This window comes from Cetorhinus maximus, chromosome 13, assembly GCF_964194155.1.
Source record: "Cetorhinus maximus chromosome 13, sCetMax3.hap1.1, whole genome shotgun sequence".
Lineage (NCBI taxonomy): Eukaryota > Metazoa > Chordata > Chondrichthyes > Lamniformes > Cetorhinidae > Cetorhinus > Cetorhinus maximus.
The window spans coordinates 73,789,390-73,808,112 of record NC_135891.1 but is presented as its reverse complement, the minus strand read 5'-3'; the positions used below and the strand labels follow the sequence as shown (position 1 = coordinate 73,808,112).

At 44.6% G+C, this 18,723-nt stretch overlaps 1 protein-coding gene across 1 annotated transcript in view; it reads left to right on the top strand.

Annotated features, from left to right (window-relative positions):
- LOC144688703 (DNA-binding protein RFX2-like) overlaps positions 1 to 18,399 on the top strand; it is a 911,596-nt gene extending 893,197 nt beyond the window's left edge. Inside the window, exon 19 of the transcript XR_013578459.1 lies at positions 18,373 to 18,399. The gene's annotated coding sequence lies outside the window, so the exon portion shown is untranslated. The remainder of the gene's footprint in view (positions 1 to 18,372) is intronic.
- The last annotated feature ends 324 nt before the right edge of the window (positions 18,400 to 18,723 follow it).

Here is an 18,723-nt window from a genome sequence, read left to right as displayed (position 1 = left end):
TGAAATAACGCAATAAAGTTGTGTTGCATAGTAGATATTGAAAATTTATTGTCGTGAGAAATAACAATCAGCAGGGTCTTCAGGCTTGCTGATCAAGAAAACACAGATACAATTATGAACCATTCAGTCTTTGTCCTCTGGTCTCTTAAAAGTTGTGTTGCACAGAGACACCCGAGTGCTCTAATGCTCACTGACAGTGGAGACCTATACTATTCAATCATTCTACTTTGTTGCTCAGGAGTCATTTGATCTTTCTACCCTGTGAGATTACTGATAAAATAGAATCCAATTACACCCCTTGTATGAAATAATTATATTGAATAATATCATGCACTCAGGCAGAATAAAGTCTTCCACTCCTAAAGAATAGAAAAGATCTTGTGCAGTTTAATTTGGTTGCTAGTATTGAATCTTTCCCAAACATGAATTGACTGTCACTGCGTCCATATGGTGCAATGTGCAGAATATGTTAATGAGGGCTGAGGCAGTCGCCAAAATCAGTGTTATTGTCTGCACAGAGTTATAAGTAACTAATGGGATATTTTCCTGTTAAATTAACAATATTGCACGATGCTGTTAAAGTAAAATTTGTACTCTTTGGTTTGTTTAATAGTCACAGTGGGACCACCTATAGGGCACACACAAACTAATATTGCATTATAATGTTGCTGCTCTTAATATTAATGACCCATGCTGCATATATATCAGGTGCCATTTGCAACCAAATGCCAAAAATCATTCAGAGGGACGTGGGTGTCCTTGTACATGAATCACAGAAAGTTAACATGCTGCTACAGCTAGCATTTAGGAATGCAAATGGTATGTTAGCTTTTGTTACAATGGGATTAGAATATAAGAGTAATGAAATCTCACTATAAATTATACTGGGCATTGATGAGGCCACACCTAGGGTACTGTGTGCAGTTTTGGTCTCTTTACCTAAGGAAGAATATACTTGCCCTAGAGAGAGTGAAACAAATGTTCACTAGACTGGTTCCGGGATGAGAATATTATTTTATGAGAAGAGATTGAATAAACTAGGCCATATTCCCTGGAGTTTAGAAGAATGAGAGATGATCTCATTGAAACAATTAGACTTGACACAGTAAATGCTGAGGAAGTGTTTCCTCTGGCTGTGGAATTTAGAACATGGCATCAGAGTCTCAGAATAAGGTGTCCAATAAGGACTGAGATGAGGAGCAATTTCTTCACTGAAAATGTTGTGAATCTTTGCAATTGTCTACCCCAGAGAGCTATGGATGCTCAGTTGTTGAGTATATTCAAGGTAGAGGTTGTTAGTTTTCTGGGTACCGAGGAATATGGAGATAGTGCAGGAAAGTATAATTGACGTAGAAGATCAGCCATGACCTTGTTGAATGGCGGAGCAGGCTTGAATGGCCAAATGGCCTCCTTCTGCTCCTATTCCTTCTGTTCACATGTTCTGATTGATGGGGGTGGGGGTAGGGGTGGTCTACAGTACATTCCCAGCAGTGTGATTGTCCTTTTCTGTTCCTCATTCAACCCATACAGTCTCAATGATCTTCCGAGCATATCATCCCTCCTCACTATGATTGTTTCTTCAACCACTATTATGACATCTCATCATTTTTAGCCCCATCTCAGTCATATCTGAAAACCTTGTAACCAGGCATGTTGAGCTGCCATTCCTGCCTTTCTTTAAGACATATTTCAGTAAAAGCTATGATATCATACTTTCAAATGTCTATCTCTGCTCTCAGCTCATGAATACAGAAGTGTGCGTTGAGATTGACTGGTCATACGACAATGCCCTTCATGTCACAAAGCTCAAAATTCTACAAACAAGAAGTTGATATCTGTACTAAGTGTACAAAATCCCTTATGCAATCATAAGACCATAAGACGTAGGAGCAGAAGTAGGTCATCCGGCCCATCAAGTCTGCTCCACCATTCACTGAGATCATGGTTGATCTGATAATGCTCAACTCCACTTTCCTGCCTTTTCTCCATAACCCTTGATTCCCTTACTGATTAAAAATCTGTCTGTCTCAGCTTTGAATATACTTAACGACCCAGCCTCTACAGTCCTCTGCGGTAAAGAATTCCACAGATTCACTACCCTCTGAGAGAAGAAATTCCTCCTCATCTCTGTCTTAAATGGGCAACCCCTTACTCTGAGATTATGCTCTCTGGTCCTAGACTATCCCACAAACGGAAACAACCTCTCAGCATCTACACTGTCAAGCCCCCTAAGAATGTTTTAATAAGGTCACCTCTCATTCTTCTAAATTCCAATGAGTACAGGCCGAACCTACTCAACCTCTCCTCATAAGAAAATCCCTCCATCCCTGGGATCAACCTAGTGAACCTTCTCTGGACTGCCTCCAATGCCAGTATATCTTTCCTTAGACAAGGGGGCCAAAACTGTTCACAGTATTCTAGGTGTGGTCTAACTGGTGCCTTGTTTTAGTAAGACTTCCCTATTTTAATATTCCATTCTCTTTGCAAAAAAGGCCAACATTCCATTTGCCTTCCCTATTACCTGCTGAACTTGTATGCTAGCTTTTTGTGATTCATGCACAAGGAGCCCCAAATCCCTGTGTGCTGCAGCTTTCTGCAGTCTTTCTCCAATTAAATGATATTCAGCTCCTCTGTTCATCCTGCCAAAGTGTATAACCTCACATTTTCCCACGTTATATTCCATCTGCCAAGTTTTTGTCCATTCACTTAACCTGTCTATATCCCACTGTAGACTCTTTGTGTCATCCTCACCACTTGCTTTCCCACCTATTTTTGTGTCATCCGCAAACTTGGCGATAGTACATTCACTTCCCTCATCCAAGTCATTAATATATATTGTAAATAATTGTACCCAATTTCAGAACTGGTTACCACCCCAACGCCCAGAGCACTCAAGGCAACTCAGAGGTTTGGCTAAATTCAACCCCATAAGATGTAAGATGGGGTTGAAGCTCTATTCCTTAGATGGTTCAGGTCCTCAATGAAGTGCTTAAATGATGAAAACTATATGTACCAGTCACTGTAATGCAGGAATGGTGTATTTGTTTGTAATTTTAATATCATTTTGATTCAATATTCCTTCTTTTAATACCTAGTCCACCATTTCCCTGTTACCTGCTGAATTTGTTTGTCTGTTTTTGTTACTGCATAAACCCACATATGTTCTTAACTTTTTAAAAATTCATTTATGGGATGTAGGCTTCACTGGCTGGGCCAGCATTTATTGCCCATCCCTAGTTGTCCTTGAGAAGGTGGTGGTGAGCTGCCTACTTGAACCGCTGCAGTCCATGTGGTGTAGGTACACCCACAGTGCTGTTAGGGAGGGAGTTCCAGAATTTTGACCCAGCGACAGTGAAGGAATGGTGATATATTTCCAAGTCAGGATGGTGAGTGACTTGGAGGGGAACTTCCAGGTGGTGGTGTTCCCATGGGCAGAATTTTGCCTTTGGAGGGTGGGCTCAGCGGGGGCAGTCGGCAAAACGATTGCCCCCCGTGGTCGGCATCGGACCGATTAAGGCCCGCCCAGCATGAAACATGAGCAGCAGCGCTCAGCCAACGAGGGCAAGCAGGCCGAGCGCAAACTTCACGCACACGTGTGAGTGAGCACTTCATAGGGCAGCATTTTCCCATCGGCAAGCAAGGGTGGGGGGAGCCGCTCGCCAACGCATAACATGATGCACAGTGACGTCAAGCGGGCATCCCGACGTCACCGCGCATCATTTAGATTGTCAAAGGCCTATTAAGGCCTGTTAAAAACTAATTAACTCAATTTAATGAGCTGCCCATCCAAGGTTGGCGAGCGGGTGAAGGGCCCAGGCGGCCTTCGCATTTTTCATGAAACCTCATCCACGGGCGGGATGAGGTTGCATGAACTGTTTTAAAATCTAATAAAAATTTATACATTTATTCTTTGACATGTCCCAGCTCACGTGATAGTGTTACATGAGGGGACATGTTTTAAAAGTTTAAAAATCCTTTATTTAATAGTTTAAGACTGAAACAAATCTCCATGACGCACCTCCATGCCTCAGGGAGATCTTTGCGCTCTTTCATGCACATGCGCAAAAGAGCACAGGGAACCACTCAGGGAAACCACCCCCACCCCCACCCCCACCCCACCAGCCCACACAGCGCTTCCGGGCGCGCATCACGATGGGCAGGCCTTAATTGGCCCGCCCACGTAAAATGGCGGTGCAGCCCCGATTGGGGACACTGATCAGGTTCGCGCCTGCCCCCGCCCGCCCCCACACAACCCCCCCCGACAGGGGGAAATCTCTGGCCATGATCTCCCAGCGGCACAGAGCTGTCTCAGGGAAATGAAGCATTGTTAATAAAAGAAAATAAAAATGTAATAAAACATGTCCCCTCATGTGACTCTATCACATGAGCAGGGACATGTTATTAATTCAATTGTAAAACTTTTATTTTTATTTCCTTTTGGAAACCTCACCCCGCCCAAGAATGAGGTTTTCAGAAAGTTGCAAAGGCTGCTTGGCCTTTTCACCAGCCCACTAACCATTAGGTTGGAAGGGCAGCGAAAAATTTCGGTTAATTGATTATTTAATGGTCTCAACTGGCCTTTTAATTGCTGGCGGGCACACACCAGCCAACCGAATTATCGAGTGACTGTGCATTGACATTGGCACGCTCGGCTGACATCAACACGTGTCATTTCTTGCTCGAGCAGGTCGGGCGCGCGCTCACCTGCTGAGCGAAAATTTCTGCCCCATGTATCTGCTGCCCTTCTCCTTCTAGGTGGTAGTGGTTGTGGGTTTGGAAGCTGTTGCCTAAGGAGCCCCGGCAAGTTTCTGCAGTGCATCTTGTAGACGGTACACACTGCTGCTACTTGGTGGAGGGGGGAGAGGATGTTTGTGGAAGGGGTGACAATCAAGCGGGACTGCTTTGTCCTGGATGGTGTCAGGCTTCTTGAGCGTTATTGGAGCTGCACTCATCCAGTCAAGTGTGGAGTATTCCATCACACTCCTGACTTGTGCCTTGGATAGGCTTTGGGGAGTCAGGAGGTGAGTTACTCGCCACAGGATTCCTGGCCTCCGACCTGCTTTTATAGCCACAGGATTCATTTGGCTGGTCTAGCTCAGTTTCTGGTTAATAGTAACCTCCAGGATGTTGATAGTGGGGGATTCTGTGATGGTAATGCCTTTGAATGTCAAGGGACAATGGTTAGATTCTCTCTTGTTGGGGATGGTCATTACTGCATTTGGACATGGGCTGCTTCAGTATCTGAGGAGTCGCGAGTGGTGCTAAACATTTTACAATCATCAGCGACCATCCCCACTTCTGACCTTATGATGGAAGGAAGATCATTGGTGAAGCAGCTGAAGATGGTTGGGCCTAGGACACTATCCTGAGGAACTCCTGCAGTGATGTCCTGGAACTGATGAGATGATTGACATACGAGATGATTGACCTCCAACAATCACAACCATCTTCCTTTGTGCTAGGTATCACTCCAACCAGTTGAGAGGTTTCATTCTGATTCCCATTGACTCCAGTTTTGCTAGGGCTCCTTGATGACGCATTCGGTCTAATGTGGCCTTGATGTCAAGGGCAGTCAGTCTCACCTCACCTCGGGAGTTCAGCTCTTTTGTTTAAACCAAGGCTGTAATGAGGTCAGGAGCTGAGTGGCCCTGGCAGAATGCAAACTGGGTGTCAGTGAACAGTTTATTGCTAAGCAAGTGCTGCTTGATAGCACTGTTGATGACCCCTTCCATCACTTTACTGATGATCAAGAGTGGACTGGTGGTGCGCTAGTTGGCCAGGTTCGATTTGTCCTGCTTTTTGTGTACAGGACATACCCGGACAATTTTCCACAAAGCCGGGTAGATGCCGGTGTTGTAGCTGTACTGGAACAGCTTGGCTAGGGACACGGCAAGTTCTGGAGCACAAGACTTCAGTACTATTGCTGGAATATTGTCAGGGCCCATAGCCTTTGCACTGTCCAGTGCCTTCAACCGTTTCTTGATATCACGTAGAGTGAATCAAATTGGCTGAAGACTGGCATCTATGATGCTGGGGACCTCCGGAGGAGGCCAAGATGGATCATCCACTCGGCACTTCTGGCTGAACATTGTTGCAAATGTTTCAGCTTCATCTTTTGCACTGATGTGCTGGGAGCCCCCATCATTGAGGATGGGGATATTTGTGGAGCCTCCTCCTTCAATGAGTTGTTTAATTGTTCACCACCATTCACGACTGGATGTGGCAGGACTGCAGAGCTTAGATCTGATCTGTTGGTTGTGGAATTGCTTAGCTTTGTCTATCCCTTGCTGTTTATGCTGTTTGGCACACAAGTAGTCCTGTGTTGTAGCTTTACCAGGCTGACATCTCATTTTTAGGTATGCCCGGTGCTGCTCCTGGCATGCCCTCCTGCCCTCTTCATTGAACCAGGGTTGATCTCCTGGCTTGATGGTAACGGTAGAGTGGGGGATATGCTGGGCCATGAGGTTACAGATTGTGTTCGAGTACAATTCTGCTGTGCTGATGGCCCACAGCGTCTCATGGATGCTCAGTCTTGAGTTGCTAGATCTGTTTGAAATTTATCCCATTTAGCACAGTGGTAGTGCCACACAACAGGATGGAGGGTATCCTCAATGCGGAACTTTGTCTCCACAAGGACTGTGCAGTGGTCACTCCTACCGATACTGCCATGGACAGACACATCTGCGGCAGGCAGGTTGGTGAGGATGATGTCAAGTATGTTTTTTGCGTCTTCTTGGTTCCCTCATCACCTGCCACAGACCCAGTCTAGCAGGTATGTCCTTTAGTACTGTGCCAGTAATGTTGCTACCAAGCCACTCTTGGTGATGGACATTGAAGTCCTCCACCCAGAGTCCATGCTGTGCCTTTGATTACTTATATATGAATTTTGTGAATCTTTTGATGTTAGCCACATGGCAATTCAGTTTTGTTTTCTCTGCCCTCCATTTTTGCCTTCGATTTCCAGCTTTAATTCCCTCTCTTCTGAATTTAGGCTCAGGTTCCAACATGTTGAGTTGCTACCCATCTCTCCCAGAACCAATCATAATGCTTGAGGAACCTAATGCCCCCCCTCCTGCAACATCTTTCTAGTCATGTATTCATCTGAAATATCCTCCTATTTCTATACTCATTAGAGTGTGGGTCTGGGAGTAATCAGGCATTACTACCTCTGAGGTCCTACTTTTAAATTTATTTCCCAGCTACTTAAAATCAGCCTGCAGAACCGATCCTGCTTTCTATCTATGTCACTCTGCAATGTCCTCCTCATCTGAGGGCTAGTGCAAAAATTGGGAGTGCTGTCCCACAGACTAGTCAGCAACAGCCTGACATAGTCATTCTCACTGATTCATACCTTACAGCCAATGTCCCAGACACTTCTGTCAACATTCCTTGGTACGTCCTGTCCCACAGGCAGGATGGACCCACCAGAGGTTGTGGGACAGTGGTATACAGTCGTGAGGGAGTTGCCAAAGGAATCCTTTTGTTTCTGGATCCCATGAAGTCTCATGGTATCGGGTCAAACATGGGAAAGGAAACCTCCCACTCTGATGAATCAGTACTCCTCTATTTTGAACACCACATGGAGGAAGCACTGAGGGTGCAAAGGGCACAGAATGTACTCTGGGTGGGAGACTTCAATGTCCATCACCAAAAGTGGCTCGGTAGCACTACTTCTGACTGAGCTGGTTGAGCCTTGAAGGACATATCTGACAGACTGTGCCTGCGGCAGGTGGGAAAAAATGATTTGACCTCATTCTCATCAATCTGTTACAAATAGGCCGTGATGCGTTGGTAGGAGTGACTGCCGCATAGTCCTTGTGGAGGCAAAGTCCCGTCTCCACGCTAAGGATACCCTCAATGGTGTTGTGTGGCACTACTATCATGTTAAACGGGATAGATTCAGAGCAGATCTAACAGCTCAAAACTGGGCATCCATATGGTGCTGTGAGCCATCAGCAACAACAGAACTGTATTCAACCACAATCTGTAACCCCATGGCCAGCATATTCTTCACTCTACCATTACCATAATGTCAGGGCATCAACCATGGCACAATGAGGTATGTAGAAGACCATGCCAGGAGCAACACCAAGCATACCTAAAAATGAGGTGTCAGGCTGGTGAATCCATAACGCAGGACTACATACATGCTAAACAGTGGATCCGGCATACGATAGGCAGAGCTAAGCAATCTCAGAATCAATGGATCAATCAAAGTTCTGCAGTCCTGCCACATCCAGTTATGAATGGTGGTGGACAATTAAACAACAAACAGGAGAAAGAGGAGGCTCCATGAACATTCTACCCTCAAAAATGGGGGAGCCCAGCACATAAGTTTGCAACCACCTTCAGCCAGAGCTGTTTAGTGGGTTATCCATCCCTGCCTTCTCCTGAGATCCGGACCATCACACGTCAGTCTTCAGCCAACTCGATTTGATCCATGTGATATCAAGAAATGCTAGGCAAAGACTATGTATGAGCACTCACAACATTCTCCAGAGCTAGCTGTACCTCTAGCCAAGCTGTTCCAGTACAGCTACAACACTGGCATCAATCCAAAAATGTGGAAAATTGCACAGGTATGTCCTGTCCACTAAAGAAAGGTCAAATCTGATCCAGCCAATTACTCTCCCGTCAGTTTACCCTCAGTCATCAGCAAAATGATGGAAGGTGAGTATGAGGTTGCGCATACTCACTGGTGCTCAGTTTGGATTCTGCCAGGGTCACTTGGCCCCAGACTTCATTGTAACCTAGGTCCAAACAAGGATGAAAGAACTGAACTACAGGTATAAGGTCAAGAATTACTTCTATTGACATCAAGGTAACATTAAAGTAAGTGTACCATCAACGAAGCCTTATAAAGTTGTACTTAAAGAGAATTGGGGGGAAAGTGTCCTCTGGCCTGAGTCAAACCTAGTGCAAAGGAAGATGGTTGTGGTTGTTGGAGGCCATCTCCAGGACATTACTGCAGGAGTTCCTCAGGGTAGTGTCCTCAGCCCAACCATCTTCAGCTGCTTCATCAGTTCATGACCTTTTCTCCATCACAACGTTAGACCCAGGATGTTCTTTGATGATTAAACAATGTTCATTTCCATTTGCAGTTCTCAAATATTTAAGCAGTCCATATCCACATGCAGAAAGATCTGGACAACATTCAGTCTTGGGCTACTAAGTGGCAATTAACATTCATGCCACATAAGTGCCAAGCCATGACCATCTCCAACAAGAGAGAGTCTAACCAACTCCCTTTGACAGTCAATGGCATTACCATCATTAAATTTCTTCCCAATTGACAACCTGGGGTCACCACTGACCAGAAATTTAACTAGGCCTGCCTTTGGGAAGTAGCCATCTGGATTAGCACCCCATCTACCACTTTAAACATTCACTCCCTCCACCACCAGTGTGTACCATCTACAAGATGCACTGCAGTAATTCACCAAGGCTCCTTCAGTAGCACCTTCCAAACCCACAACTATTACAACCTAGAAGGTCAAGGGCAGCAGATACATGTGAACACCACCCCCTGAAAATTCTCCTCCGAGTCTCACATTGTCCTGACTTAGAAAGAATCACTGTTCCTTCATCATCGCTGGTTGAAAATCCTGGAACTTTCTCCCTAACAACATTGTGGACTGCAGCAGTCAAGAAGATGGCTCACCACAACCTTCTCCAGGATAATTAGGGATGGTCAACAAATGCTGCTCTTGTCAGTAATGCTTAGATCTCTTGAATTAAAACTTTCTTTTAAAATTACAATTCTCACACTGTCCTTTCCTCCATTCATAATGCTTTGTGCCAGGATATTGTCCCTCCTCAATCCTATCTATTTTCCAAACAAATTCGATGGAAGTGAAGGGGGTGTTTTTCCCCTTCACTCTCTGGTGCTAATGTGACAAAGTGAATCACTCATCACTTGTTAAATATCTAATTTTCCTTAATATTGAAATCAGGTGCTTCTATAAGGACCAGGGGCAGCATTTTCCCCCTGTCGGGGGGGGTTCTGCGGGAGCGGGCAGGTTCCCGATTGGCGCCCCTGGTTGGGGGCGCGCTGCCATTTTATGTGGGTGGGCCAATTAAGGCCCGCCCAGCGTGACAGCGCCAGGAAACGCTATGCACTCCCTGTGTGGGCGGGGGGATTCCCTGAGCCAAGAGTGCACTCTTTCGCGCATGCGTGTGAAAGAGCGCATTCATCCCCCTGAAGAAATGTGCTGCTTCAGGGAGATCAGTGTTACTTTTAAAAAGATAATAAACAATGAGAAAAATGTTATTGACATGTCCCCTCATGTGGCACTGTCACATGAGCTGGGACATGTCAATTACTTTTATTAAAAATGTAACACAAATTTTAAATCCCTCATGAAACCTCATCCCACCTGTGGATGAGGTTTCATGTTTTTTCTGAAGGCCGCCTGGGCTCTTCGCCTGCCTGCCAACCTTAAGTTTGGATGGGCAGCTCCTTTAACTGTTTTAATTATTTTTCAGTAGGCCTTAATAGGCCTTTGACAGTTCGGTGGGCACACAGCCGAGTCGGCAGCCCGCCTGCAGAACTGAAAATCTAAGTGATGTGCAGTGACATTGGGGAACCTGCCTGATGTCACCGCGCATCATTTTATGCATCGGCGAGCGGGCCCCGCCCCCACACGCCGAAGGGAGAATTCCGGTCCCCGCCCCCACTCGCCGAAGGGAGAATTCCGGTCCCCGCCCCCACTCGCCGAAGGGAGAATTCCGGTCCCCGCCCCCACTCGCCGAAGGGAGAATTCCGGTCCCCGCCCCCACTCGCCGAAGGGAGAATTCCGGTCCCCGCCCCCACTCGCCGAAGGGAGAATTCCGGTCCCCGCCCCCACTCGCCGAAGGGAGAATTCCGGTCCCCGCCTCCACTCGCCGAAGGGAGAATTCCGGTCCCCGCCCCCACTCGCCGAAGGGAGAATTCCGGTCCCCGCCCCCACTCGCCGAAGGGAGAATTCCGGTCCCCGCCCCCACTCACCGAAGGGAGAATTCCGCCCCAGGTGTTTGGTTTAGTAGCCAGGCAGTGATGCAGAAAACTACCCTGAATATTATGGATTCCTTCATAATCTGGTGTCCTTCTCACCCATCGAATGAATGGCCTTTTTACCAAAATCAGCAGACAATGTTATGAATTTTACCCGTGTGCATCAATGTTACAATGAGGGTGTGTTTTTTTTAAAAAAAGGTATAATTTCTAATTCTTCTTTTTCTGGCTGGATTTAAAAAAAAACAAACTGTATCCTATTAAGACAATGGAGGACCACAATCCAGCTACAATCTACAAACTGTATTCCACCAAGTGGGACAAAAAGGAACAGACACTCAAACCCTCTCGGGAGCGTGAAAGTCCCCATCTCCTGTTGGTTTTTCAAAAGTTTCTGAGATGAAGAAATGCTATTCCACTGTAGAGAAAGAAACATTAGGATTATTACTAGCTCTGAAACATTTTGAGCTAGATGTCTGAAACGGCTCCACAGAGACCACAGTCTATACAGACCACAATCCCTTAACCTCTGTGAGAACATTCAGAACCAAAAATGCCAGACTATTTCACTGGAGTTTGTTCCTCCAACCATATCACTTAAAATTTATCCACATTGCTGGGGAAAATAATGTGATTGCGAATGCTCTGTCCAAGAGTTTAAAAACCACATAGGAACAACAATCCAAACATCAACAGAGCAAATGCAACAGAGTAAAATGGAAGATGTGAGGTTGTGGATGAATGCATGTGTATGGGTTTTGTTTATTTTTAAAAACTATTATTTGTGCTTTTTCCCAGTCTTATAATGAAATAAGAGTGAATCTCATTTCATTCTCCCTGGTGCAGCAGTGTTTTGAGGATGTGCTTTTTTTAAAAGAAAGATACAATTTCTAATTCTTCTTTTCCTGACTGGATTTTAAAAAAACACTGTAATCCTACTAAAACAATGGAGGACTGCCAGTCAGGTACAATATACAAACTTGCATTCCATCAAGTGGGATGAAAAGGAACAGGCACTCAAATCCCCTGGAAGCGTGAAAGACCCCCTCTCCTGTTGGCTTTTACACTATTCTGAGACTTTTCAAAAGTTTCTGAGATGTGACATCAAAAACCAATTACCAAGAAAAGTTCTAAAAACATTAATGGCAGCAGAGATGAATTAATCAAATTCCTCTGGAATATACAGCCAGCAGGACCTTGAGAACTGTTTACTAAGCCAGAGAAATGAGAAATCAGAATGCTGGACTGAAAGGCTGCAAAGAAGCCATTTCCCCTTCTCTCTCTATATTTTGAAGGTATTGCATTTGGATTTGCAAAGTAACCATTCTGAAAAGAGAAATCAACTACAAACTGAGACCTTTTTGGAATAAAGCATGGAAATCTGCTTCTCACAAGTACAACCAGGCAGACAATAGAATAAAATAGCTGCAATGTGGAATCACTACATTGAGAGTAGCTAAAGGACAGCAAACCATATATTCCTTTGTCGTATTTTCTTCACAAACTGTAAAAAAATCTTTAAGCCTAGCCTCTTATTCTACCATCCGTACTAGTGTGTCCGTGGGTCCAGGTGTTTGTGTGACTTTTGAATGGTGATTATGATTTACTTAGTTTTTGTTTTAAATTTGGGAAATAGTTTCAATAAACTTATCTCGTTCTTTGCTTAAACCCAGAAAACCTGTCTGATTAATTCTTTATAATCTGAAAGCACACACTTCTGCAGTATTGGCAAAGCACATCCTCTCTAAATTCACAAAAAAAAATCCTATTACGGTCAGGCCTAGAGTGGGAGAATAGGGGAGTCATTCACCCCTCCTCATGTGGTCAGAACAATATAGAAGTGTCTTGTCTGCTCTCCATTACAGGAATATAGAAAGAGGAATAGATCCTCAAGCCATTTTCACCATTTAGTGAGATCACCGCTGATCTGCGATCTAACTCCATATCCTTTTCCCCATATCTTTTAATATCTTTGATGAATGGGAAATTATCAATCTAATATTTAAAATTAGTAATTGATTTAGCATCATTTGCCATTTGCAGAAGAGAGTTCCAAATTTCTACCAACCTTTGTGCAAAGAAATGTTTCTTAATTTCACTTCTGAAAGGTCTGGCTCTAATTTTTAGACTATGTCCCCTCGTCCTAGACTCCCCAGCCAGCGGAATAATTTCTCCCTTTCTATCCTATTGGTTCCCCTTAATACCTTGAAAACTTTGATGAAATCATCCCTTAGTCTTCTAAATTCCAGGGTATGCAGCCCTGGTTTGTGTAATCGCTCCACATAATTTAACTCAATATTAGCTTGATAAATCAATGCTGCACTCGTTCAAAGGCCAAAATATTTCCTAAGGTGTGTTGCCCAGAGCTCCACAGTACTCCAGGTGTGGTCTAACCACACCTTTCTTTATATAGCTGTAGAATAACTTCTACATCCTTGTATTCTAGTCCTCTAGATATACAGGCTAGCATCTATTAGCCTTTTCGATTATCTTCTGTACCTGTTCATTACATCAAAATGATCTATTATCAATTATATGTTAATTGTGTTTAATTGTATGCTGGTGGTGGGCATTAACTGGGGATTTACTTGAGCCCTATAAATAGGCAGAGGCTAAAACTGTGATTGTTGGGTTATGAGGTGCACGCTTGTAATGTGTAACTCTATAAATAAAATCAAAGCCTGTAAAATAAAAACAGAAAATGCTGGAAATAGTCAGTAGGTCAGGTAACATCTGTGGAGAGAGAAACAGAATTAACACTTCAGCTCATTAACCTTTCATCAAATTTCCATTATCTACAATATTTTGCTTTTGCAAAGTTTGTGAAGATTGACTCCGTTTCTGTCTTTCACCAGATGCCTTATATACCTGGTCCCCTGGTCTCTTGGGACCTCCACTACTTCTAGTTTTTCACCATTTAGAAAGCATTGCTGAGAAAAGAGACATTTTTTGTCAAAGCTTTTCGTCTTGCATTCATCACGACAATTTGCAAGAAAATGCCAATGTCAGGGGAAACAACGTATTTGTTTATACATATACTGTATGTGAGGAGAGTGCTGATTGGTTGGCAAGTAGACTGTGATTGGTAGAGGCATTGCCATAGAGAATGCACCAGTTGATGGTGACTGACAGTTAACTACCAAGCATTGTTTGAAATTTAAACCAGGCAACTTGACTTTGATTGGTCAAAACATTGCCCTGGGGAATGAACCAGTGAATGGCTGTCACTTATTTTGTTTAGCTGAAACAGGCACAGTGTATATACATGTTCTTGCTGTCTGCAAAGAACAGGGCCCTGTGTATTAATATATTGTAGCTTCCAGTACACATAAATGCACCACACTGCGAGCCCAACTGACAGTCTTAAATTGGTTGTCAGTGTAGTTCTTAGCACACTGAGGATTATTGTCTAATCGCGGAATTACATCTAATGTTGGACACTGTGTTTTGAGTTTTGCAAGCACGGGCTGGTTGTGTACCCTGCCCGTTGCGAGCAGCGGAAGAGACATGCTGTTTGATACGATTCGCCAGTCTTTGTGATGTATGGCCTACATGCCTAGCATCACACAGGCACTGAAATTTATACACTACGTTACTCATTTGTGTGATAGGCAGAATGTCTTTTTGGTTTGACGGCAGCATCCTGTTAGTGGCGAATACCACTCATGTTGCTCCTACATAGTAGCAGCGTGAAACAGCTAGCTTCACTTGTTGCTCAAATTTTTGAGATACTTTGCCCTTCCAGGGTAATCTGAGGTAGACAGGGCACTTCCCAGGGCTGAAAGTGACGGCCTTACACCCGTTCATAAGTGTGCGCGATATACAGTGTGAAATGATCTATTTAGAAAGTCCTATAATTTTTAGGCTCAAAGTGGCTGATCTAACATTTGCCAATATCTAAATCTATTTGCTACAGTTTTGCTCATTCACTTAGTCTATTAATATCTCTTTGTAATTTTATGTTTCCATCTACACTGCTTATAATGCCATCTATATTATCAGCAAATTTGAATATGTGGCTTTCTATCACATCGTCTGGTCACATCCTGCCCAGGGGGTACTTGTCCATTATCCCCACTGTCTCCTGCAGCTCAGCCAATTTCCAAACCAGGTCAATAATTTGTCTTCAATTCCATGGTCTTCAAAGTTATCTCACAGTCTCTCTCATGAGGGACTTTATCTGGAAGACTGTAACATCCATAGACATTGCCCTATACACTATTTTAGCCATCTCTTCAAAAAAATCAGATTCATCAGACCCGCCATGCTGGCTTTCCCTAATCAACTGAAAATTTTCAAAGTGTTCAGTCATTTGATCCTTAATATAAATGCTAGTAATTGGGGTATCTACAACGTTCTCACCAACTTCTTTTTAAAACCCCAATGATGATCATGTACAGATGGTGACATTCACTAACAATCAAGCTCTAACTGTGCTCATAGAGTTTCAATACCTTCCTTCATGCTGCCTAATTTGAAAGGTGGGATTGGAGGGTGGATATTGAGTGCCTTCATATTCTTCCTGAGCAGCCCCACTGGCTCCACATCATCATATTCATCCTGCTCCAGTTGCTGCAACCTGGGAACATGACAGACAAACAGAACAACTATAGAGACCTTTTCTCCACCCAAACCCAACCGTGGCCTTTCATTGGCACTCAGGTTACGGAGAAAAGGTGTGGGACGAGCCGAGTTGCAGTTGCAGAGAGCTGGCCCGGACAAGATGGGTCAAATGGTTTCCTTCTGTGAAGTAACCATTCTATGATTGTATAATCCCTAACAACAGGCCCAAAGCACTTGGTGTTTCTTAAATAGAACAAAACGACATTTCATAAACTATAGCCATGCCTCATGGGTCACGCTCTTGCCTCTGAATCAGAAGCTCATGGGTTCAAGTCCCACTCCAGAGACTTAAGCTCATAATCTAGGCTGACACTCCAGAGCAGTACTGAGGGCATGTTGCACTATCACAGGTGCCATCTTTCAAATGGGCCATTAAATTGAGGTCCCGTCTGCCCTCTCAGATGTAAAAGATCCTAAAACAGGGGAATTCTCTGACCAATATTTATCCCTCCACCAACACCTAAAATGCCCATCACATTTATGTTTGTGGAATCTTGCTGTGCACAAATTGGCTACCACATTTCCTATATTACAACAGTGACTGCACTTTACAAATATTTCATGGGCTGTAAAACATTTTGGCATGTCCTGAGCTTGTGGAAGGCGCCAGGCTGCAGGTTCATTCTTTCTTAATAAAAAGTAAAGTGCGCCATACCCAAACACAAAGAATAAAAGACAGTTAACACCAATATTTAAACAGGAACCGGGGTCAAATTTGAGAGAAAACCTAATGAAATTAAAATGGGAGACCATGAAAGGAGGTTTTGGAAACTTGATAAATTGATCCTGAAAGCTGTAAACTGGTTAAAGCTCCAATATTCAGAAAGGGTTAGACACAACATTCTGGGGACTGAAGGCCACAGGGTATGATGTCTAATGCAGAACAGTCAGTGTAAGGGAACCAATTTAAGTTCATATCACAGCAATAAACACTGACACTATACCTGAAGAGGATTACAAGAATATCTTAAGGATAGAAGAAGTTGAGGGTAATGTGGAGAAGTTTGCAGGTTCAGCATTTATTGCCCATCCCTAATTGCCCTTGAGAAGGTGGTGCTGAGCTGCTTACTTGAACCACTGCAGTCCATGTGGTGTAGGTACACTCACAGTGCTGTTAGAGAGGGAGTTCCAGGATTTTGACACAGCAACAGTGAAGGAATGGCGATATATTTCCAAGTCAGGATGATGTGTGGCTTGGAGAGGGACTTCCAGGTGTTGGTGTTCCCATACATCTGCTGTCCTTGTCCTTCTAGATGGTAGTGCTCGTGGGTTTGGGAGGTGCTGTTAAAAGTGCCTTGGTGAGTTGCTGCAGTGCATCTTGTAGATGGTACACACTGCTGCCACAATGTACTGATGGTAGAAGGAGTGAATGTTTGTGGATGTGGTGCCAATCATGTGGGCTGCTTTGTCCTGGATGGGGTTGAGCTTCTTGGGCGTTGTTGGAACTGCACTCATCCAGGCAAGAGGAGAGTATTCCATCACATTGCTCTGGTAGGTTTGTCCTGCCATAGGAATGGCAATGAAGGAGTCTGGGACATTGACTGAAAGGTATGATTCTGTATGACAATGTCGAGTTTGTGCTGAACTAGTCTATGACACAGCTCACCCAAGTTTGGCACTCAAATGTTAGTGAGTTGGACCTTGCATGGTTGACTGGGCAGGGTGTGCCTTTGTTGTGTTCAGTGCCTAGGTCAATGTTGGCTGGTCCAGTTTTATTTTATTCAACTTTTCTGTATCACTTTGATACAACTGAGTTGCTTGCAATGCCATTTCACAGGACAGTAAGAATCAATGACTTGCTGTGGCTCCAATGTCACATGCTGGCCAGATGGAGCCAAATGCATAAAATGAAGGTACTTGGAATGATTGAGAATGTTAAGAGATTGGAAGGTAACTTGGCTGAATAATGGGAACAAATGCTGGTGAAGCAACGGAGGTTCAAACCGACAAGCAGAGAATATACTTGGGGCTTTATAAATGACCTGTGTGAAGATAATAGTTCCCAGAGATATAGGAGGTTTTGGAGTTTGTTGGGATTTTTTAGGATAGGGTAGAGGTTGCCTGGGACATATTCTCCATGGCAGTAGGAGAGGGATGGGGAGATAGGGATGCCCTATCCTGGCAGTTCTGACTTCTCTGACCTCAGTGGATCCTGTTGTGAACATGGATCCTGTATGATCAGTTATACTCAACTTCTGTAACTGGATTCCACTGGCGGAGGGGAGAAGTGGTGCAGGCCAGGATCAGCATGGCCAGGAATTTCTGTGCCCGATGGTGTTGGGCGTGTTCGGTGGTGGGAGGGGACAATATGGCGTGATAAGTTTCACAATGGCACGAAACCAGGTTGTGATTGTCCGCTCAGCCCGTCGATGGTGGGCCATGTTTCCCGCCATCGGACGTCGGGAATTTCATTGTAATACATCTGCATATCACTATTAGGCCAGCCCGCTGGAATTGTTTCCCACCCCCCCACCGCAGCTGGGCCATCTGCCCACATCGGTGGGAAAACACGCTGATACATTTCACAGCAGCACAGATAAGGCATGGACTTGGCGGGCTGCACTTCACACGGCACTCCAAGGTTTGTTTGCCTACCTTGCTTCAGGTGGTACTCATGGTCATCAGTGCCAGGCTTCATAGACAACACCACATCACTTTTAGGGGGCCTCATGGGTAGGCCTCTACCTACTAGAGCAGCCATATGGGGATGGCTTTTCAATGGCTGCAGGGTAGGGTCTTGCTTGGGGAAGGGGGAGAAGTGGCCTCAGGCAAGGGAAGAGGCTGCAAGTCGAGAGCTGTACTGGGGAAGGAGGGTAACCCAGGCTGTGTGGGGGGGCACATGTTGATCTGTGCAAGTGGCCTCAAGATAGTGAGGGCTGAGGAGGCAGTCTGTGGAGATGGGGTCAGATGGACATGCAAGGTCGTGTGTGTGAGAATGGGTGGTAATGCCCCTTGAGCTGGCAGTGAGTGAGATGCCAGTGAATGTGTGATAGGCTTGTGAGTGTGTGAGTTTAGAGTGATGAGATGGTTGCCATACCCTGGTGGCACAGATGAGATCATTCATCCTCTATCTGCATTGGATGGCCAACCCCTTCTGTGCAACATTG